Source organism: Amblyomma maculatum, chromosome 1 (assembly GCF_055883805.1).
Source record: "Amblyomma maculatum isolate TAMU_Amacu chromosome 1, ASM5588380v1, whole genome shotgun sequence".
Classification (NCBI taxonomy): domain Eukaryota; kingdom Metazoa; phylum Arthropoda; class Arachnida; order Ixodida; family Ixodidae; genus Amblyomma; species Amblyomma maculatum.
In genome coordinates, this window is record NC_139344.1 from 98,516,392 (window position 1) to 98,534,442 (window position 18,051).

The window sequence follows — 18,051 nt, forward strand, 5'->3', positions numbered from 1 at the left end:
AGTTACGCGGGTTACCAAGTGGCCGGTGACCACTGTCAAGGTTAATGTCAAGGTCACGTGATGTGACGTTAGTGTAACGTGGAAGTAGAGGGCGCTAGAGAAGCGATACGTGTACAAATAGGAGCCCCAGAACTCCTGCCTATGCTACAACACTGCGCGAGATGGAGGAGTACGAACACCCCGCTACTGTGCCGCGTCGGAACGTGAAGGCCCGTCGGAATGAGGCCCTGAAAAAGCGGCGTGCTGAAAGAGACCGATGAATAACGGTTTTTACGTTTGGTCAAACGCGCAATGCGTTTAATCCAAGCTTGGCAATGGGCGTAGCCATGCACTTACATGAAGCTTTCGCTTCTCTCCAGGGATAACGAAAGTTAAACCACCAGCCAATTTTTTAGAGTTCCGGCAACAACTCGCAGGTTGCCAACATCACAGCCTGCAAGACAAAGTGGCTGTAGCTGCTTACACTTCTTGCCTACTGTACGGCATTTTTTCTTTTAATTCTAAATTCTGTGTACTAAGCAAACGCATCAGAACCCACAGGTGACTTCCCAGTTATTATAATGCAATCTTTTTCATCTCTTACCTAAGCGTGAGGGGTACCTGTAACGCAGAGAAAGAGACGCTATTATTTTGAACGTAAGGGGCTGAACAAGGTTCAGCCGCAACCAGCTGAGGGAATTAACACCGTACGATTTGATGGTTTGTTCAGTGCTCGTGAGTGTGATGAAACTTCGTTCATGCCCCATTTTTAGCATTAGCCTCTTTGTAGTTACGACGCTTTTGCGCGAGCTCGTCCGAGCTGAACTCTAGCGGCTATAGGTCGTCATCATTGGAAAAGACTCGCTTTTATATCAGCTCTCACCTCCCTCCTGAGCAAGCTGTCCAAACCGTAGTGCTCTGAAGAGCTCTGATGGGTACACGGGAAATGAAAAAAAAAAGAAAAAATAAAGAAACGGAATCAGACACTGCACCGCCCGTGTTGACTTTTCATTACGCACCCCTTCCGCTTGTTTGAACAGGGTCGACGTCTGTCCATTCATGGAAGTTTATAGATTTCACACGATTTTTTAAGCTCAGTACAATTCCAGTTTTTTTTTTTTTCTAGGACGCCTACCGTGATTGCAATACGTGACGGTCAATATGAGCGCACGAGATTCCTAGTTACCAGTTAAAGAAATATTAGAGCACGATCTTGATGAGTTGGAGCAATCAATAAACGTAATAACTGCTTCCTGTGGTAGCAGTAGCAGAAAACGACGGATGGGATTTCAAACCTTGCCTGACATAAGCTATACTATGAATAGTTGAGCATAAAAACTTCATTACGCGAGACATGCTATTTATTTTGTGGTATTAGCTCCTATCTGCAAATACACAACTGTTTTCTAACACCCGCTTGATATCTTTCTGCTGAAAATGAAAGGCATAAACTTACTCCGCGTTTTCTGAGTTTCGTGCTGCACTACGCCCGATAAAATAAAGAAGCTCACACAAGAGCATTCCGTCACTCTTTATCCCGATTCCCACCTGATATAATTAGAATCATAATTTCAGGCGAGTCCTCCCGGGAAAATTCAGGGAACAGTCGTGTCGCAGTTGTGCAGTAGCGGTTGCATTTCCTCTTGCTCAAACTTATCTTGCCTAACGACGTGACGATGAACGAGAGAGCAGAGTGCATAAAACCAGGATTATGTCGGACTTTAATGCTTTAAGGACCACCCTGTTCCAAACGCCTCCCGCCTCCCCTTTTCACGAAGGGAGGGATCACAGCACCCAGGGTCGGCAGGTGAAAGGTTGTACCCATTTCATCACTAGTGGTTGCGCGGCGGCGCTGGGGGTCGAACCCCCGGCCATGCGAGGCGGTGCTCAAGCTACAATAAGCTACCGCTGCGGCGAAGTGTGCATGTGAAATAGTAGTATAGGAGCAAGTGGTTTATAATTGTTAATGACAATATATGGCGTCTAAAATTGCTACACTCTCAAGGCGCCTCTTTGGAGATGTTTACTCATTCGTCCGATTATAATCTCATTTACTCACTTCCTCTCAATAAATGAAAGCTATCTTTCTGAAATCTTTGAGGTAAGTGTATAAGTAAGGAGGGAACTACAACGGGCTAGAACATTGTTGCTCGCGAGACTAAGTCAGATTTCCCACTACAAGGACAGAAACATGAAGTGAAACGGTATTGAGCGCGCGGAATACGGACACGCAACACATTACACCTAGTGTCCATCCATTGTCTTTCAGGCGTGCTCAATTTGGTGCAAAACCAGAGTAAGTTCTGTTTTGTAAGCAATGAACCATCAGTAGATGGCCGACCATCTTTTCGCTCCGTCACCGTGTCGTGTTCAGGCGGCTAACAAGTGATGTTTTAGTAAGAAACCTTTTAGGAATTCACTATTTTACCATATGACGCAAAAGATATACTTTCGAGAGACCACATCAGTAACGTTCCTAAATCGTTTAACACCAGTTAGGGGTGAAAACTAAGACATAGCTTTGACTGAAAGGATAATTTCGATCAAGGCGTTGATTTTCCTGGGCCTTGCTGCGAGCTTTCGATGTTAGAGACATTTAAAGTATTATTTTGATGTTCCCACACTTCGATCGAAAACGTGTATCTTAAGTTCCTAACTTAAGCCGTTGAAAAAGTAAAAAAAAAAAAAGTGCTGTGTTTTAACCTACTTAAACCAAGTAGACGTGCAAAAGAATATAGACGTGACATGCGATGCAGAGCGTCACAAAGGGGCAGTTAAACACGCGGGCTTGTCGACTGCGGCAATAACTGTGTACGTAGTCACGCGCGCACGCAAGCACACACACGCACACACACGCACACACGCATAACACGCATACACATGCATTTGGAATGCAATTAAACAGTGGCAAATGCTTTGAAGTTTCGTACTCATTTCTCACGAGAAGTTCCTAGAATCGAATCCGCTCCGGCACTTGTTTTTTCTTTCTACTGGTTTTCTATTGCTATGTCTCTCGGACATACTAGCGTTAGGCAATTTTGCAGCGCTCTTAAACACCGGTTTAGCACTTTCGCACTGCAAGGAAAAATTCGTTATTTTACGTTGCGTTGAACAAAATGGTTACGTCGGTTTCACCAACGTGTGCGTTTTTTAACGAATGAACGCAGTGTAAAATATATATTTCACATCAGATTTTTTCAACTTTAAAAACTAAACATTGCACAGTGACCAACGTTACCTCTTCTTTTTTAAGCAAAGTTACCACTTTTCGTTCCTTTTGTCTCTAGGGCAGGCAAATTAAACTATTTTCTCTTGATAGTTGCACCTGCTACACCTCCTTTCATACCGTAACAATAAGAACTGTATAAATTTGTGCCGCTCTCATTTCTTCGCAACGAAGTTTAAGCTGCCGTGTTATTATGTCTCAAACGGATCTTTCTGCTTTTCTATGTACGGAATTTTAGTTTTTTGTCCACATCAAATATTTAGAGCGAGTGGGTCCTTCGGGGTTCAACCCAATCATTATTCTCCTCCGACATCGAGTAGAAGAAAAACCCCGGGGTTTAAATCTTTTAAACCAAATAAATCAGAGCAAAATACTCTGCTGCATATTGCTAAACATAGCCAAGCGCAGCCCAGTCTAACGGAGCTTTCGGCCCGTCTTACTTGGGTTAGAAGAGTTAGACCACAGTGCTTAATTCTGGCGATGCAGCTTGGCGAGCCACTCATGCCGGGTGATCTGAAGGAGCCTGCCGCCTACGCGACAAAGTAACCACTATTGGGAAAGCCGGAGACGGCCCTGCAAGGCTATCTTCCGTGGCGAGACGTACACGCAACGACAGGCTAAGCGATAGGCGAGTCACGTGGTTGGTCACGTGTCCACAGCTGGTGAGGAGAGGTTCGGCGCGCGGCGCAGAGCTGTGGCGCGTCATATGGTTTGACGTCACGAGGTGCCCCCAGTGGGCCTCCGGCTGAAGGTCAAATTATCCTACCCGTGACCTTGGTAAAAACTGGCGTAGTGGAGCTTTCCACTCCGAAAATGTTTTGGTCAGCTGCTGGTAAAGTCACGCGCAGCATAACGAACTCGCGTAGGTCTATCAGGCTTTATTCAAACGTCAATTGGGAAAGACTTAATTTTGTGTGATTTGCTGCGGTTTTACATCTCTCGCCTTCCCTACCGTGGCTTGTAATGCTACCAAACGCCAATATTTTAGAGATTTTCAAAAAAAAAAAAACAAAAAAAAGGCACTGGATGTAATTTTTCACGCATTGGTTCAAATGCCACGATAGCAATCATTATATCTAATTATCTTCCTCCCATAGGCTTTTAATTGCTCGCTATTAATTTTCAAACACGCACCCTATTAGTTTTTATTTATTTATTTATTTATTTATTTATTTATTTATTTATTTATTTATTTATTTATTTATTTATTTATTTATTTATTTATTTATTTCAATACCCTCAGGGCCCAAAGGCGTTAAATAGGGGGTGGGTACAATGCCAATAAGAGAAAACATGCACAAAAGTACAAAAATGCAGCTTACTTAACAACAACAATGGTGCAGTTACAAAAGGTAGTCAATTAGCGCGGCCTTGAAGGATGGTGCGTTATTATTAGCCTGACTTATTATTTGTTGTGGGCGTCGGACAAACTTCACAAGAACGATTTTTGCATGGATTGGAAGCTTAGACCATTTCCACCAACATGTGCACAGCCAAGTCTGATAATATCTCACAATTGACTCAAACTAAAAAAGTGTCCCAGAATCCTGGGCCTGAGTGGAGTAGCCTTTAGCTGAGGGTGTTAGTAATTACGGGTATGCCTAAGATGCGAAGGCGTACTACGCCTCTGTTCTAGGAATTCATCGACGTGTTTATAAAGAGGAGGAATATTTCCCGTCAGCGCTTTAGCCCTCCCATAAAGCAAACATCAGTGCCAGTGTCGTCTGCGTATTAATGAATTCACTCAGCATGTCCTATACTGATTGAGGTCACTGTAGCGGTACTCTTCTTGCTATCACGAACCCAACGGTGATGAATTCAACAACACAGTCAACATTACCTATCACTACGATTATTCTTATTCCCGCCCAGCTAGAGCTGTTTGTTAAGCACGAGGCTAGGCTAGTTCCCGGTTTCCATTAGGAGCGGTCTCTTATTCTCGCTAGCGTAGTTCGCGGAAGTTGATCAACGCAGGAGCGTAGAGACGCCATCCGCTCTACCCTCTTCCTCTCCTGTACTCCTCCTCCCTTTTTCGGGCTCAAGCCTGCTTTTTCTTCGGCATGCTGAAATTTAATCGCCAAGCCTCTGTGAGGACACATTCCAGGTTGCAGGTCTTGCAAAGCATTAGCCAAGTGGGCCGCCGGCGGGAAACGAACGCGAGGTCGCACCACCTGGAGAATGAAGCCGAAGGTTGCCGGGCGAAAGCCGGCAATGATGCGGCTTGAGCGCGATGTTTGCGCCCCGTGGCCGGGGTCGCAGGAAGAGCCCAATTAGGGTGGCCGGTGCTCTCCTTCCGGTCTACGCGCCAATTAGCGATCGAAGGGCCCGTAGATGCGCAGCCGTAGCCAGGGCGGCCCTCTTTACAGTCTCGCCGGTCGGGGTCGTAAAGCCTACCGCTGCCGAAGGTGCGCCCCGGCACCGCGCCTCTAAGAGCGCCGTAAAAGGGCGTACCCGGCTCGCTCTGTGTGCGTGCTTCTCCGGCCTTCCTCCCTTCGCTGCTGTGATCCGCTCGCTCCACGCTTGACCATGCAGCTGCACTGACAAGTCGCCCCGGGTGCTGGTCGTGTAGCCAGCGCCGTGCCTTGAATTCTTCGCCCTTTGGCAGGGAGACGCGTCACGTAGCACATGCTTGCCTGGGACGAGGGATATCGCGGCGCCTATACCGAAGCGCCTTTCACTGAGCGGCATAAAAGAAAAAATACCGTCGCTTCGTTGGCCATAATCAGCTCAATATTGTTAGTTTGCAGACGCTCAGAAGCGAGAAAGCCTCATGAGTTAACGCTGTTGTGAGGAAGTCCGTGCTGGAACTTTGGAAGTGTACGAAGCTTGAGCACTGGCACATCGGCTTCATTTTAAACTTATAGGGTGCGCTGGCTGCAGTTCTGCGCTACCACCCAAAGCCGGTTTATGAAATTGTGCGACAGTGAAGCGAAATAGCGAGCTATTAATCATTTTGTTCTTTAGAGCAAATTCACAGGCTGGTCGCTCTAGGAGATTCCACGAACGGCCATCTTTAACATTTATTCACGCGTTATACTAAGTCGCAGCGCGAAACAATGCACGCAGAGACCACGCAAATAGCTCCCTTCCCACGCAACAGCTGGTTTGTATCGGCCTGTGTCGCTATTTGTTTTTGTGAGGGGAAAGGGCTACATTATTTTATAGAATGACGCAGAGCTGGATGATGTCTGCTGATCGGAAGGGTCCAGTGTGACGTCTTTTAACAATCTTTTCATCACATTAACATTAAAGAGTTCTTGATAATGGGAAATGAATTCACCTTTAGCAACAACACTTAACCACTTCGCTCAATAAAGGCCATACTGTTCTCGTTTGGATCACTAAGAAATGAGGTACTAATTTTTTTATTTGAATAATGGAGAAAATTTTGGAAAGAACCAACTTGCTGAGTGAGATGCGAGCATTTTTTTTTTATTTTTGCAATAATGTATGCGTCACTTAGCGTTAATTTTCAGAACTTAGCTTCTGCGATATCCTGGGATCGTGGTTATGGAAGGGATGACGGGGTCACATAATGTCTTTGTATTATACACTGACCCATTATGAAAGAGCACTGAACAAGGGTAAACGGGGTACGCCTCAGTTCGCAAGCCGAGCCAACATTTCGACAAGGGGACTTGTCTTCGCCTGCCCAGATGAAGCTTGCCCAGACGAAGGCGGAACGCTGGCTCGGCTAGCGAACTAAGGCTGCACATCAACCCTTATTCAGTCCTATTTCATACTGTGCAGCAATGTACTTTCTCTCGTTCTAAACTGGCACTGACCCATTATCATTTGTAACGTGACTGCTCTACACCTCATCGACGCATGCATGACCCCAATAACCCACTCACTCAGCCTGCTCCCCATCAACAGCTGACGTTGAAACGATTGTGAGTTGTCCCTACGTTAAACCCTACAGGGTTTAACGTCCCAAATCGACTCAGGCTATGAGAGCCGCCGTAGTGGAGGACTCCAGAAATTTCGACCACCTGGGGTTCTTTAACGTGCATTGACATCGCACAGCACACGGGCGCCTAGCTTTTCTCTGCCCAGGGTTTAGAGTGATGTCATACCATTCCTCCTCCCATTTATCACCCGTCTGCTAGTCAAGCTGGACGCTAGTTCGCAGCAAGGATTCGAATTGATGGCATATATGTGTTCCCTATTGTATGCCGTTAGTTGTATACGTGTAGGCGTTCACCAATCAGAGCGAGAGAGAGAGAATGATATTGGAGCCTTTCCTTTCCCTCAGAACTTAACTAAGGACATTTAACTACTCGTCAACTTTGTGACCGACTTAAAATGCCAACCCGCCAAGCAATGCCATACCAAACACTACTTTCGCGCGTCTTAATGGCCTTAAACGGAGCTAAACCTCCGCTGATTTTTTGCATTCCCAGATTAAAACCATTGACAACGAAATGATACAGCGCGGCGATGGCGCGTTCGAATTGTTCAAAACTGGCCTCCGTCACAGGTAAATTAGCCCTGGAAGCACAAAGCAGCAGCCCAATATTGGCATTGTGTTGTCAATGATCAGCCCTGCATACGACCAGTACATTGAAAAAAGCACCCCAGCATTGATTGGGCCGATGGTTTATGCTGCTTGGAAGGCCGAATTAGCAACGTGCCCGATAAGCAAAATCTTATTAGCGGACAGTATTCACAGCTAGTTCTCTGATCGGCAGGAGCAAGCTACAGCTTCCACTTCAGAGCATTTACCGAATTTGAAGAAGACTATGCACTGTTTCGTGCTTTCGTCCCCAAAAGCAAAATGAGTGTAAGGCAATGGAGATGGCGTTTGCGCAAAGTTGTGCATTTGGGCTTTTTATAGCCATAACAAGTGAGGTTATTCTTTATTTGTGAATGTAATTTGGTTCTTTTTAATTGCGTAAAATTGAAAGTTGCGTGTTTATGCGCTGTACATGCGCGCTTATGAACGACTACAAAAAAAATAATTAAAATTTGGGGTCGTTTTCTGCGAATATTGATGCAGAATTAATACCTTGTGGTTCGAATTTCGCTATCTTCTTCGTTTTCTTCTCAGTTATTTTGCTTTGGCGAATGAAAACACGGAAAGTTTTTCGATGTCGGCCTATTCAAGGCTCTCAGACGAAAGAATGAAGCGCGCATGGTATAAATCAAGCAAACAAGCAAAAGGAAGGCCCGTAACGCATTGCTCCATCGCCTCCTCATTATTTCGCTGTCACAAATTTCAACATATGATACTGGTACTTCGTGCCACTGAGCAGACGTTGTCAATGCAATTACTGGCCTTCGCGACCGCATTTAAGTGGAGGCGAAACATTAAACTTTCACGTGCTAGGATTTTAGCGCACGGTAAGGAAACACGATTATGTTTACGAAATGTACCTGGAGCCTTGCTGCATGGCGCGCCTGATATCCCAGGTAAACATCATTAGTCATGCAAGAGCCCATTACTTTAGTACGATTCTAAATGATATTGTTTCATGTATCCTATATAATGCTGAATATGAGTGCCTATTTCAGCTGCGGCTCGCATGTTTTTTATTACTTGCGGTGTGGCTTCTTTAGGCATAACAGGAGGGGTTCTTTACTTCATCATTTTTATCAGTATTTGGAGATGATTTACACGCAAACGTGACTGCACACCACCAGGAAGACGTCGCATCCTCCACGAATCTTTAATGGCACAAGGACAAAAAAAAAATGAAAACGGAGGTTGCTCCGAACGGCTATGCTCGCCGCAGGCTACTCCTGGTTGAGGGAAAGGTGCCTACAACAATGCGTACATTGAGAAGTCCACAGGAATGGAACACGGCTGTCAGAAGCATGTAAAACGAACCGCGTGGTATACATTCCAGATCCATGATACAATCCTGAAGAATTACGTTTCAGCTGAGCATGGCAGACGTACAGCTCACGGCTTATCTTTCCTCGGTACCCTTGGTCGAAACGAAGAGGGGCCTGAGATACAAATGATTGCGCACCGAGAAAAGTACATGAAGCTAAATTTAGCTCTTTCTAAACCATCCGGGGCATTATTATGAGCAAAGCACATTGCGGTTTTCACCATTTTTAGTCCGAGGAACAACGTCACTCTTAATCGTTTCTGGCACTTGAAATTTACGACGGAAGTCGCAAGGTCAATTATATTTTTTCACACAGGAGAGGCCACGTCGAAATGCTGTCATGACGCAAGAATACATGTCGTAACGCTCTGAGTGTGTAAGGACTGCCCTCGCTGAATAATGAAGCCTTTTACCGCTGCGACTAAACATTATCATGTGTGCATTTTGAAAGATTCAGGGAACGACACGTGGAAATATATTTTGGGGGATACACGTACTTCTGAACGCGAAGCCAATTTGGAAAAAAATAATGACAACAAGGATTAAGTGTAAATTCCGCAAATAACAAGGTAGAGTAGATAACAACACAAACTCACGCCTAGAATGAACGGTAAAATCACAACAGGGAAGGTTACGAGCCTAAACTTCCCGCAAAGCAATCATAAACGTACTAGCCTAAATCTGAAATACATGCATTGCCAAAAAAAAAAAAAAAAAGTCTCAGGAACTGCGGGAAAAAGCAATTGGAGCGTTGTCTCAAATCCGGGGAGAAATTTGTTCGCTATGTTATTTTGTTTTTTGAGAAACACCAAATAAATTATGCCAAAAGAGGCAGAAAGATAGAAGCCGATGTAAAGGCCTTCTATATCAGAAAAATCAAGCGTTGCATGCGATAGCCTGAGACAGTAGCACTTAATGAAAAGTGTTTGCATACTTATGAAGCACGCCCCATGTCGGTTGATCACATCTAGTCTGGTTTTAGTTTTCGTTCATGGGGATTGGCATTCCAAGGCAACTCAGGCAACGAGGGAGGCTGGGCGGAGGGCTTTGAATGATTTCAACCACATGAGGTTATTTATGTCTCAACTGATGTCACTTTTCACGAGGGGAGCTGCGAGCGGATGGTAGCCTTTTCTTTCTTCGCCTCTGGTATTTTCCAGCGAAAGCAAAGAGTGGTTTTGCGTACACTGATGGCACACTGCGGTTGTGTTGCGTAAAAAAACCAATTTTGTGATTGCATTTAAGAGTGTCGTTCTATCCACCGTATCCACCGCTGTGTCAGAAAGTTGGGCCTAGTATAAAATTTCGCAAGGGTAAGACGAGAATAAGCTATCAATCACTACAGACGTTTAAGGGCCTCAATGTAACGCGAAGCTGTGAGATCTCATTTATATGCATAAACTATAAATGGAATGGACACTTACGGAATCGTATGCAATACATCACCCGAGAACGTTGAAACGTAAAAATAAAATAAAAAATATCCTGAGAAACAGTTAAAGCACGAGTCGCAATAACTTCAACGGGGAGTGCGATACGCTGTCTGCGTGCAGAGCTTTGTTAAAGGCATGTCACCAGTCCAGATTTTGTAATAGATGAACAAATACGCGAAGCTGTAATTAAAATGTGTGAGCTAAGTACACATGATAGAGGAAAGTTGTACGGTCGGGAACTTTTTGAAAGTATCCCGCCAGCGCTGACGGCCAGGTGCCGCTGTGTAGAAAGGCAAAGGAGAGGAGAAAGCGTGCTAGGTCAAGTGCATGCTCACAATTTCTGCTGCTTGGGTCAGTGTCATCTGCTAGGCGATTCTGATCAGTCGTAGCCATCACTTCCTATAATCGGCTATTACACGTCAAACCGTTACCATCGAGATCTTGACAAGGCCAGCGCACCCCAGAAGCCTATGTCACGAGAACGGATAGGCGATAAAGTACCAGCAAATGAAGGTGCGAGGGCTCATCTTAGTCGAGTCACGTGATGTCCTCTCGTCACTTTACCGAAGCCCGTACGCGCAGACTCATTGGCTTATTCTTTACCGCTCATCCACTCGTCGTGACGTTCGGTGATGGGAGAGAAGTTGATGCATCTGCCTTGTTAGAATCTCGGTGTTTACGGTCAAACCCACACGAAAATGTAGCCACTTGTTTTGTTTGATCTGCTACGTTCAATAAGATACTCAGCGTGGCAAAGAAACCCTTTGGAATGATTACTGACGAAAAAAGATATTATTACAGGACCCACGACATCGCTGATTGAGTTAAAACAGGCACCCTCGAGAAGTTACCCAACAACACAGCCAGGACCTAGCGTTTTGCTTTGAATATTACGTGTCTGCACAAGCCATCGCAGACAGATAGAATAGAACGGATAGAATAGATAATAGCAAACGCTTTTAAAACTAGTCCATAAAACTTGCTTCACAGGGGTTGGTTCGCACAAGGCAGAGCAGACAAGCAGACGCCGCCGGCTCCATTAGAATGATCCATTAGATGCTTCTGCTTGCTCGGTTACCACTAAGAGCTATACTGACGGTGGAGGTAAAGGGGACGTCTGTGATCGCCCCTTTTACATCCGCCTGTGTCACTGATTTGAGTGATTGTGTGTCTAATGCTGCTTCATAATGAAAGTGTTCTTTAAAAGCAAGAATATTTCTGACACATTCCGCCGCTCATCTCTGGAGCTGCAAGCTGCATGTGGAAGGGACATAGTCCAATGGAAAGTTCATTCTTTTCAGGTGACCCTGAACTGTACCGCGCTCGTTGTAAAAAATACATTCAAGCTAAAAAAATAGTTCACATTATTCAGAACTGGATAATGAAGGCAGGATGGTGCTGTGAATTGTGTGTATCCATATCGGCGTTTAGGCCTGAGGTTATGCATATGAAATAGAAGAGAGTAGATCTACCGCGCGACAAGTCTCACGTGACGTAAGGGGGGTAAAGAGGCGGCCAAAGTACAGAAAAGTTATGCGCAACCAGGTGCTTTGAGAAGTTCTCGCCCTTTGGGACAGGTACTGAAGATGGTTATGACCGGACGTCTTAGGAAAGGAAACCAGCCGTCCTGTTACCAGCCCTGTTACTACGGAACTACTGGAAAAAACTGTTAATTTTTTGAAGTACGGCTTCTGGGGCGCGTCAGAGACCAGAAGCAAAATTGATCACGAGGAGACTCTCATCGCAGGCTTGAGGCGAAGCAGCGCAACGGCATGAGGCCTAGACGGACTAACAACATGAGTTCATTAAGGATGCCATTGTTATGTGTACTCTGGCACCGCAGAAAAAAAAATAAAGAGCGGCAAATGCAGATATGTTGCAAGATGGTCAACCCATATCACTGTGACATGCACACTTTCCCTAAAGGGGTCATGACAGCTAATATCTGAGCATAAGCTGATTATTGCGTTTCACTCCATACAGGTTAAATTATAAATCCTCGTAATTTGAACTCATTCGGTGCAGTAGATAGTTTTAAAATGAATTTTTTTTATTCATATCGAAATTTCTGGGCTCGCAACCATTAGCCGCTGACGTCACAACAAGATCTCATCCCATGTTGTCTGCTATTGCGGTGTCGGCTGCGCTCTTGCGCATGCACGCCATGGATGGCCACTGAGAGCTTCTTTTTTTTTTTTTCTTCAGCAAAAATATTTCATTTGCATATCATTTTTTCTTTGACAAGCCTTCACTAATATTCGACCTTAGTGATCCTCGGACTTGTTTTAGGCTTCGTCTAGAGGTTGTCGAGGAGGCCGAAATCGATGGCCTCCTGCTCTAATATTTAAGCGTATAATCAGAAGCATATTATTCTTACGTTATGAGAGTTAGCTTGTTTAGCAACAAAACGCTCCCACATACAAAAAGACGCATGTCCAACGCTTCCTCCCGTCGTGTGCGCGGTGAAAGGGGGGAGGGGTTAGCGTTGTGTTGCTGATTGCTGTGTTATTGCCCGTTGCTCTTTCGGACCCAAAAAAAAGAATAAGAGGAAATTCCAAACAAGCATACGTTGACGCTATAGCATACCTTGCAATTTTAGAGAAGCAGACAAAACTTTCGAACAAGTGGTACCCCTTGACTTCCTATACGCGCATGTTAGTCAAAGTTAATTATTTCCGGCTGGTAAAGCCTTTTTATTTTATTTTATTTTTTTTTTGCAAAACTATACTCAGTCTGGCCATAGCCAGCGCACGAAAGCATGCGCCTCCACCGCCGATTCAGTCCCGTTATCGGGAAAACCCAACGCGATTCGAATGCGCTTCACTGCCCTCAAACAAACAAGTCTCCCATCTGCTTCCGTCTCCGCGTCTCGCCATCCCCGCAGCCACGCGCGTGACTGCGACCGACTCCCGAGCCAAATGACGTCTCGTGAGTGCTTCAACGTAAACACAGTAAACATACATCATTTAGTATTTAGTGCGTGAGCCCTAAACTCCCGCACTAATGCACCGATTCGCGGATTACGACTGCGCCTTCAGCCTGTTTGTTTACCCACAGCTGTCAGCTGCGCTCGTCAGACAGGGTCACATCGACGCTTCCCGCTCAATGTGCACGCACTTTGTGATGTAAGCAGACGCCGATTTGGAGTCACTACTGCCAAAACTACACTCGATGGCCACATACACAGCCACTAAAGCTTGTGAATGCGCGCTCCGTAATCGCCGAAACTCCAGATCCGAACCCCGCGTACTCGCGCTAGGCCTACTCGTCGCGGAACGGGCCGGTAGTGACCATCCATCCAGCATTATGACCATCCATCTCTTCCACTTTTCCAGAAGCATAACATAATGGCCATACCTGATATGTACGCTTATCACTTAGCTTTAGCCTATATAAAAAGAAAATAAGTAACAATGTCAGCTTTTTGAGAGAACTGGCTTGCCTGCAGAGAAAGGAAGTGCATTACCCTACTCGTAACTCACACATATGGAACGAATTTCAATGTCGCACAAATTATGGTGAGCAGATCATTCAATGTAGCCTTCCAAAATTGTTAAATTTACTGCATAAGCATGATTTTCAACTCGAACAATCATCGAAAGATGACGTTAGAGTAGTTTTATCAGCGACTGAACCTGTTTGTCTTTGATATGCTATTTGAAGCCATCAAAGTTGTTATCTTGATGTACTAACTTTGTGACGGGAATTGATTGCGATTGTTTTGTGTAAAAACTCAATTTTTAAGGTTTTCCTGTCTTTTCTTTTTTTTGTGTGTGTGCGACAGTTTGACACTGCTATTATTATAACTGTCACTGCTGCATTGCTCGCACTGCTATTATGACTACTGCTATATGGAAAGAAATTGGTCCTTTTCTGTTGATTTACTTTGCCTGATCTTACTGCGATCTCGCTTTTCTTTTCTCTGTTACCGACTCTCTGTTCATGTGCAATAAGGTGCTGGTTCTTGTCAACTTATTATACGCTATCATTGAGCGCGATATCTCGTCGAATGTACTTCTATATATTTCATTTTAGTTTACTTTTTTTGTGCGGACACTACACCGCTCTGCCTATGTATTTTTACCTTGTATTTTTTCCGGGGAGGGCATCTCGTCAAGCCGATTGCTCGGCTTTTTCTCCCTGCCTCCCCCATCACCATGATGGAAAATAAAGGTATTATTATTAGTTCGGCGGCGACTAACATTTCAGGCCAAGGTCATTGCTGATGGGAAGGGGAAACATATAAAGTGTAGCCGCTTGTTTTGCTTTTTCTAACACAGTTAAGCTACAGACAAGCGCAGCCGTTCAAGCCGTTAACTCATCGGGTGTCAAGTTTTCGCTCGGCCTCCGACCGCTATCCGGCCAACACAGATCGGGCGACCATCCGCTGATCAGTTTTGGTCGGCGCCGCGGGGCCGAAAACCCCACACTAAATTGATAGGCGACCGTTGGTCGTGCTGGCGTCGTTGCCGGTGTAATGCGACAGATCAGTGCGTCGATATACTATGGCACCTAATCGTGCAGCTCACTGACTATGACCGTGCCTTACGCTGAAGAAAACATGCCTTACTCTACATCGCTTTCGTGCGGTAACATGTCTGCATCGAACACATCTGTATGAGGGACGACCACTGTGTCAATCGTCCACAAAAGAGAGAGAGACGTGTCAATTGCTATTGTAACCTGCCTTGGAGATGACGCTCCGCTGCGTATACTCTGCGACGTCACATGAGCATTTCAAAATGGCGGTCGCTCTCGGTGGGAGGGGCTTCTCGATTCCGATTTCTATCGCGTTTTTTTTTTTTTTTGTAATATGCGCCGCTCGTTAGGCTCAAAAACTTGTGTGGAATCCCAGACCTGTATATTATTCACAGATGTACAAAACGCCAATACATTATCGGATGTACCCTGTCATCGCTCATTTAAGTCAGACGATTACATGTAAACAGATAATTCTGCTCTTTCACCGACATGACAGCAGACTGTATGCTGACATATTTCTCACCAAGCTTCATAATTTCTGATGCGTCGATTATCTCTCTATTTACTTTATCTTTGTTACTGGTGACAGCCTGGCTTTTTTTCAACAGGGCAAAATAAGTCGCGGATTTATGGAACGTCTGCATGTCAGAGTGACACGGGTTGACCGCTCTCCAACATGTCTGCATTTCTCTTTTTGTTTTTTCTGTGGTGCCAAAGTATACATAGCGATGACGTCTTGAATAAACTTATGTTCTTAGTTCGGCGCACTGTTTGTCCCCTCTTCTCGTCTAGGTATCGTGCCGTTCCGCTGTATCACCTGAAGCTATGTCTGACCAACTAGCCACCAGTTCATGTTGCATTGCAGACGTTCTTGTGAATTCATGAACGACAGAATCTCGATACGCTTCGTTTTGCATTAAAGACACATTCAAGCGGCTTTGCAATAGCTTATGATTCAGCTGAAGTTCACGACACTACTATTTGGAGCCGTCCGTGCAGAGATATATCTAGGCTAGGTGCTACAAATGCGGCTGAGCGTGGCTGCTCAAGCTTGTTCACAAAGTCATCAGAGTAAAGTTGCAGGTGGTCCTCGTTCCCAGATGTGGTCCCAGATGTTCAGCAGTCAAAAATTTTATTCCCGCCATAAGCAGCGATCGTTCTGAACGTAGGCCTACAATGTGGAGGCGGCATTAAATGTCATCATGAGACCATGGCGCGTGTTATGACACCTGTGTCCTGTGAAAGATCGAAGCAGTGTTCTTAGGATGTGAAGGGCTACAAGTGACTATAAATATCACTCCAGTCTCTTCATGGAAGAGTAATTGTAGAAGCAGTTTTATTGGAGGACTTCTTCCAAGACCCTGCCCGACGAAGCTTGGAGTAGGGCCAATCTTCACGCAATCTAAGCAGAACCGGTACTGAGGGTGATCGAAAGGCAACTTGAACTGGCTGTCTGATAGCGACATAAAAGGCAGCGTAACGGATTGTGCTTGTTCTAAAAGCAGAGTGCAGCTTTGCTATTATTTAAAGACTACTGCATTACGTTCTGCGTTACGCTGAGCACTCAAATGCACCGGTAGAGCGTTCAGTTCTTTCTATTATTTTTCTAAGGCAGTCTAAACTAGTCTATGCGAGTGCAGGATGGACAATACCTATAGGTCAGATCATGTAGCTCATGTGCCATATATAATCGCCACGTTAACACATGATCTCCCCACACTTTTTGCTTTTGTTATAGTAAGAAGTTTCAACCTGGGATTGATAACATAATTTTATCCCCAGTGAAAAATGTAGAGGTTGATAATGGCTTAGTGCTTCTCTGTACAGACCGTAAACTGTAACTAAAAGCTTTATGTCAGGTACTAGAGAGTAATTGAGGTAATTTTTTAGCAGACTAGACATGGGGGTATCGCGAATGCGCAGGAGGGCGAAGGCTAGTTTCGTGCACGCCTGCGCTAGGGTGTCTCCCCTTTGCTGGCACCCTATATATTACACCAAGAGATGGGCTCAAGCGACGTACCTAATGAAGCTCCTTGGGCGTATAAGGTGCGATCGCCTGGCGACTGTATTATTTTTAGTGCATTAATCTGAAGGCTGTATCAACTGCGAACATCATTTCTACTTCTTCTTCAGAGCCTCGAAGCCGGAACGACGTAAGAGTTATTGTATTTTCAATTTATTCTGCAGATGTATGCAACGGCCGGCAGATTTCAGCAAAAGCGAGCCGTCAATGGCGAAGAGAAGGGAGAGCAAATAGTGAATACAATTGGAATGTGAGTATTACGTATGCTAGCCTAGGTGTTGAGCTGTTCGGCTGCTTTACTTTCCGTGGAAGGAAATGTACAAAAATAGTATGCACGCAAAATGTCAAGGCCCGTTCACTCTGACCTTTTTCATGGTGAAAAATGCCAGCCGAGATGTATGCATATCGGCATGGCATTTAAATCGGCACGACGAAAGGACACAAAAGCCGTGGTCCTTATCTTGCTGTTCGCGCAGATACACTGTGCCAGATTCAATCAAGTTCGCGCACAAAAGAGACTCGTGTACACACAGGAAAAAGAAAACGAGAAAACTAACAGCGAGGAACAAAACAAAACAAAAAAAAAAAAAAAGAACGAGCCATAGAAAACAAAAAAAAAAAAAGAATAAAAATTCCACAGCACTTGATGGGCCGCGTGTACTTGCAACACCGTCGACCGTCTTTTCGCACATACCTTTGGCCCTTCCGCTCTCAGCCGAGCCTTTTGCACGGGCGACACTTCAAGAGAGGGATTCCGCCTCTGTGCTTGAAGAGAATCATCCAGATGCGGACAATGTACACTATGCCATTACCTTTCTCCATTTTCTTTTCTTCTCTGCTCGCCTGCAGCGGTGCTCTTTTAGGCTGTGCCCCGGACGATTTCCGTTTTGGTCTTTTGTCTCGTCCCCTCGTCGCGCTTCCTCTTGCCGGAGACTGCTCACTGATTTAAGCTGGGACCATGGACGACACAGTCCGAGCGTAAGTGCCTTTGTTCTTCGTGGATTAACGCGCCAGAGCTGAACCAAGAGGGACAGGGCCACCTGCACCTTGGATGAGACGGTGCGGTGAGAG

The 18,051-nt window shown here is 45.2% G+C and overlaps 1 long non-coding RNA gene across 1 annotated transcript in view; it reads right to left on the reverse strand.

Annotated features, from left to right (window-relative positions):
• LOC146203287 (uncharacterized) overlaps nt 1-17,793 on the reverse strand; it is a 42,012-nt gene extending 24,219 nt beyond the window's left edge. The window contains exon 1 of the long non-coding RNA XR_014702344.1: nt 17,675-17,793. This is a non-coding gene — a long non-coding RNA (uncharacterized LOC146203287). The remainder of the gene's footprint in view (nt 1-17,674) is intronic.
• Between the last annotated feature and the right edge of the window lie 258 nt (nt 17,794-18,051).